This window comes from Budorcas taxicolor, chromosome 3 (assembly GCF_023091745.1).
Source record: "Budorcas taxicolor isolate Tak-1 chromosome 3, Takin1.1, whole genome shotgun sequence".
NCBI lineage: Eukaryota > Metazoa > Chordata > Mammalia > Artiodactyla > Bovidae > Budorcas > Budorcas taxicolor.
Genome location: NC_068912.1, coordinates 30,970,044 through 30,976,229, shown reverse-complemented (window position 1 = coordinate 30,976,229; position 6,186 = coordinate 30,970,044).

Below are 6,186 nucleotides of genomic sequence, written 5' to 3'. Positions count from 1 at the left end.
AATTTGCTGGCATATTGAGTGCAGCACTTTCACAGCATCATCTTTCAGGATTTGAAATAGCTGAACTGGAATTCCATCACCTCCACTAGCTTTGTTCATAGTGATGCTTTCTAAGGCCCACTTGACTTCACATTCCAGGACGTCTGGCTCTAGGTGAGTGATCACACCATCATGATTATCTTGGTCATGAAGATCTTTTTTGTACAGTTCTGTGTATTCTTGCCACCTCTTCTTAATATCTTCTGCTTCTATTAGGTCCCTACCATTTCTGTCCTTTATCGAGCCTATCTTTGCATGAAACATTCCCTCGGTATCTCTAATTTTCTTGAAGACATCTCTAGTCTTTCCCATTCTGTTGTTTTCCTCGGTTTGTTTGCCTTGATCGCTGAGGAAGGCTTTCATATCTCTCCTTGCTATTCTTTAGAACTCTGCATTCAGATGCTTATATCTTTCCTTTTCTCCTTTGCTTTTCGCTTTTCTTTTCACAGCTATTTGTAAGGCCTCCTCAGACAGCCATTTTGCTTTTTTGCATTTCTTTTCCATGGGGTTAGTCTTGATCCCTGTCTCCTGTACAATGTCATGAACCTCCGTCCATAGGTCTTCAGGCACTCTATCTATCAGATCTAGGCCCTTAAATCTATTTCTCACTTCCACTGTATGATCATAAGGGATTTTATTTAGGTCATACCTGAATGGTCTAGTGGTTTCCCCTACTTTCTTCAATTTAAGTCTGAATTCGGCAGTAAGGAGTTCATGATCTGAGCCACAGTCAGCTCCCGGTCTTGTGTTTGCTGACTGTACAGAGCTTCTCCATCCTTGGCTGCAAAGAATATAATCAATCTGATTTTGGTGTTGACCATCTGGTGATGTCCATGTGTAGAGTCTTCTCTTGTGTTGTTGGAAGAAGGTGTTTGCTATGACCAATGTGTTCTCTTGGCAAAACTCTATTAGCCTTTGCCCTGATTCATTTCGTATTCCAAGGCCAGATTTGCCTGTTACTCCAAGTGTTTCTTGACTTCCTACTTTTGCATTCCAGTCCTCTATAATGAAAAGGACATCTTTTTTGGGTGTTAGTTCTAAAAAGTCTTGTAGGTCTTCATAAAACTGTTCAACTTCAGCTTCTTCAGCGTTACTGGTTGGGGCATAGACTTGGATTACTGTGATACTGAATGGTTTGCCTTGGAAATGAACAGATATCATTCTGTCGTTTTTGAGATCGCATCCAAGTACTGCATTTCAGACTTTTTTGTTGACCTTGATGGCTGCTCCATTTCTTCTGAGGGATTCCTGCCCACAGTAGTAGATACAATGCTCATCTTAGTTAAATTCACCTGTTCCAGTCCATTTTAGTTCGCTGATTCCTGAAATGTCAACGTTCACTCTTGCCATCTCCTGTTTGACCACTTCCACAATGCCTTGATTCATGGACCTAATATTCTAGGTTCCTATGCAACTCAATGAAACTAAGCTATGCCGTGTGGGGGCACCCAAGATGGGCGGGTCATGGTGAAGAGTTCTGACAGAATGTGGTCTTCTGGAGAAGGGAATGGCAAACCACTTCAGTATTCTTGCCTTGAGAACTCCATGAACAGTGTGAAAAGGCAAAATGATAGGTTACTGAAAGAGGAACTCTCCAGGTCAGTAGGTGCCCAATATGTTACTGGAGATCAGTAGAGAAATAACTCCAGAAAGAATGAAGGGATGGAGCTTAAGCAAAAAAATACATGCCTACTAAAAGCTTATTTAAAATACTGAAACTTAAAAGAAGACTATAAAAATCATTGTAATATTTTCTTTATGGCTTTGATAATTATTGCCATTAGTTAAGATGCTATGTTAGAAATGCATTTAGCTGTAAGCAATAGAGAACTTGACTACACAGCAGAAAGATAAGACATTTAAAAAATAGGCAGCTTTTCTATTTGTTTGTTTTTTGTGTATTAGGACGTGGGAACAATTGCCACTGTTTATTTAGTGGTTCAGCAATGGATTGACATTTGAAAATATTCTTAGCCTTTGCCTCACGGTTATAAAATGTCTGCTGCAGCTCCAAAAATCATAGGCAGGTTCGAGGCAATAAGAAGAGAAGACAAGGCATTGATATCAAATGTTCCTGTATGAGAAAAGAAAAAGCTTTCCCCAAAGTTCATGGCAGATTTCTTCTGTCTAAAATTTATGGGCCATATGTTCACACATGCTCAGTTGCTTCAGTCATGTCCAACTCTTTGCAACCCTGTGGACTGCAGCCTGCCAGGCTCCTTTGTCCATGGGATTCTCCAGGCAAGAATACTGAAGTGGGTTTCCATGCCCTCCTCCACAGGGCAGGAAATTGAACCTGGGTCTTCTGCATTGCAGGCAGGTTCTTTACTGCTGAGCCACCAGGGAAGCCCCTATGGGCCCTAACTGGGTTACAAAACTACTCCTACTTTTAAGCAAGGCTGGGAAAAATATTTTGCTCTTCCAGACTCTCTAACTGAAGTGGGTTAGGGAGAAGGGGATTAGGAATGGGAGTTGAGGTTTGCCAATGGTGTCAGCCCCAGATGCAATGCTCTGCTTGGCCAAGCCTGGTTCACATATCTATCTATGGAACTACAATAGACTGCCCTCCCACAATCACAGGGACTGCAGTCGGTAGAAGAAAAATGGGTGCTTGTAAACATAAAAGGAAAATGGATGCTAGGGAGGCAAGAATGAAAGATGCCCATTATATTTGTATCAGTTAACTTTTTCTGTACAGCAGATCATCTTCAAACTCACTGGCTAAACATCAGCACATGATTCCTCACAAGTCTGTGGGTCATTTGAGCAGTTCTTCTGTCCTAGGTCTGCTTAGATGACTCCTTAGGTCCCTTTCAACCCTCAGAAGTGAAATAATACTAGATCCTATTGACTGGATAGCTTGGATGTCTTAGACAGTGACCCTAGTCTTCTTATGTACTTCCTCACACTTTCCTCATTCCCCTACTCCTGGTATCTGTTAGTGTATTTCGAAGGCTTTGTGTCCTATTGGGGTATATCTTGGTACAAGTAATGATTTTTAAAGGGCCTTTTTTTGTTTTTAATTTATTTTATTTATTTGGCCATGCCCGATCTTTGTTGCAGCATGTGGGATCTTTAGTTGCAGCAGGGGAACTCTTAGTTGTGGCATGCGGGATCTAATACCCTGACCAGGGGTTGAACCTGAGCCCCTGCATTGGGAGTCTTAGCCACTGGACCACCAGGGATGTTCCAATATTTTTTTACTTGAAGTATAATTGATTTATAATGTTGTGTTAATTTCTACTGTACAGCAAAGTAATTCAGTTGCATGTAAACTCCGGGAGTTGGTGATGTACAGGGAGGCCTGGCGTGCTGCAGTCCTTGGGGGTCACAAAGAGTCGGACACGACTGAGCGACTGAACTGAATTGATATATATACACATTCTTTTTTATGTTCTTTTCCATTATCACAGAATATTGAATATAGTTCCCTGTGCCTGGGAAATCCTATGGACAGAAGAGGCTGACGGGCTAATGTCCATGGAGTCACAAGAGTCTGACATGACTCAGCGACTAAACAACAAAGCTATACAGTAGGACTTTGTTGCTTATCCATTCTAGATATAGGAGTTTGCATCTGCTAACCCCAACCTTGAGATTAAGTAATAATTTTTGAGGTTCAGCATTAGGTACTGTACATAGTTTTGTAAGATCCTTACCACAACCTGCAAGTTACTGCATCCATTTACAGATGAGAAAACCTCAGCTATAAGAGGCCAGGTGTCTTGTTCGGTCTCCCTGTTAAGGGGCTCCTTGTGTACTCAGTCATGTCCAGCTCTTGCAACCCAATGGACTGTAGCCCTCCAGACTCCTCTGTCCATTGAATTTTCCAGGCAAGAATACTAGAGTGGGTTGCCATTTCCTACTCCAGGGGATTTTCCCAACTCGGGGATCAAACCCATGTCTCTTGCTTGTCTTGTGTTGGCAGTCGGATGCTTTACCACCAGCACCCACCGGAAGCCAAGGGACTCCTTATTCTGAGCTTAGTGCTCTTCTCACCATACCTCAGTTGTCTACTGGCTTCCTCAGAACAGACTGGGTCCACCCATCAATTTAAGCTGCTATTAAAAATTGTTACACTGATTCTATTTGAAGGAAAATCCTCTTTACTCTTCTTTGAGACTTCTGTAATAAGAGATTTAAAGAGGACCCTAAAATCGCTAGGTTTGCAACACTCCTGCTATTTGCAACTACTAATGTTTGTGAATTAAGATTTTTATTCTGTGTGACAAAATAAAGTTGAGAAATAAACAGGATACATGAGATTACAACTATTGCCCAATATCTCAATTTAAAATCTTTCTATTCATCAAAGAAATCTCTTGATTATTATAGTTAGTGACTTTAATAAGTTAATATAAATATTTTTTAATTTTTAAATTTTTATTTAAAAGTTTTTAGATGCTTATAAACTTTTTAACGGTTATTTTCCATTTACAAAGTTATTGCAAAGCGTACAATACATCCTTGAACTTATCTTACACCCACTCATATATTGCCCCTCCCCCACTGGTAATCCCTAGTTTGTTCTCTATATCTGTGTTAGCATCTTTTATATTATATTCACTAGTTTCACTTTATATTAAGTAGTTTTATGTTATATTCACTAATATTCATTGTAGTTTGTTGTGTTTTTTAGATTCCACATATGGGCAATATCATACAGTATTTATCTTTCTCTGTCTGATTTATTTCACTTAGCATAATGCCCTCCAAGTCCATCCATGTTGGTACAAATGGCTTTTTTATGGCCGAGTAGTATTCCATTGTATATATATATTATATCTTCTTTACCCATTCATCTGCTGATAGACACAGATTGTTTCCATCTCTTGGCAATTGTAAGTAATGCTGCTATGAACATTAGGGTGCATGTATCTTTTTTAATTAGTGGTTTGGGGGTTTGGGGAGATATATACCCAGAAGTGGAATTGCTGGGTCTATGTTAGTTCTATTTTTAGTCTTTTGAGACACCTTCGTAACTGTTTTCCACAGTGGATACCCCAATTTGCATCTGCGTCAATAGTGTGTAAGTATTTCTTTCTCTTCACATCCTTGCATACATTTTGTTATTTTGCAGACTTTTGATAATAGCCATCTGACAGGTGTGAGGTGATATCTCAGGGTGATTTTCATCATTCTGATTATTAGCCACGTTGAGCATCTTTTCATATCCCTGTTGTCAACTGCATTTCCTTTTTGGAAAAAATCTATTGCGTTTGTGGGGTAAGGGAGTTAGGAAGGCAAGGTTCAGAAAAAGAACGAGACTGGCACTTTAGAGGAACAGATCACCTTTAATGAGGTGAGAAGAGGCAGCAGTCAGATTAGTGAGCTGCTGCACTAACCCAAGCAAAAAGTATATATAGACATATATGTGGAAATCTACTGTCTTAAGGGGGCCTGTTCTTCTCCATGGTTGTTCGGAGTAGTTATCTCTTAAAGCGTGGGGCAAGGAATTCTGCAGATGGGCCAGAGGCTGGACTGGCTGGGAGGTGGTGTAATCAACCTTAATGTCCATTTTTTTCTTCGGGTGAGAGAATTCTTTGTTTTGCATAGAATAGTGGGGAGGATCTGGAGGGGAGTTTTTTTTAACTCCAGGCTATTTTGAGCCCTGTAACTTTCCTTCACAGTTCTGCCTACTTTAAAACTGGGTTGTTTGTTTTTTAATGTTGAGCTGTATAAGCTATTTATATATGCTGGATATAAATCCTTTATCAGTCATATCATTTGCAAATATTTTCTCCCATTCAGTAGGTTGTCTTTTGGTTTTGTTGATGATTTCCTTTGCTGTGCAAAAGTTTGTAAGTTTAATAAGGTTCTATTTGTTTATTTTTGCTTTTATTTCTTTTACTTTAGAAGAGGTATCCAAAAAGATATTGCTTCAATCTATGTCAAAGAGTGTTCTTCCTGTGTTTTCCTCAGGGAGTTTTATAGTATCCAGTCTTACATTTAGGTCTTTAACCTATTTTGAGTTTATTTTTATATATGATATTAGAGAATGTTCTAATTTCATTCTTTTATGTGTAGCTGTCCAGTTTTCCCAGCACCACTTACTGAAAAGACTGTGCTTTCTTCTTTCTTCTTTTCTGCTTCCTTTGTCATAGATTAATTGACCCTAAATGTGTATTAATATTATAAACCTTAACT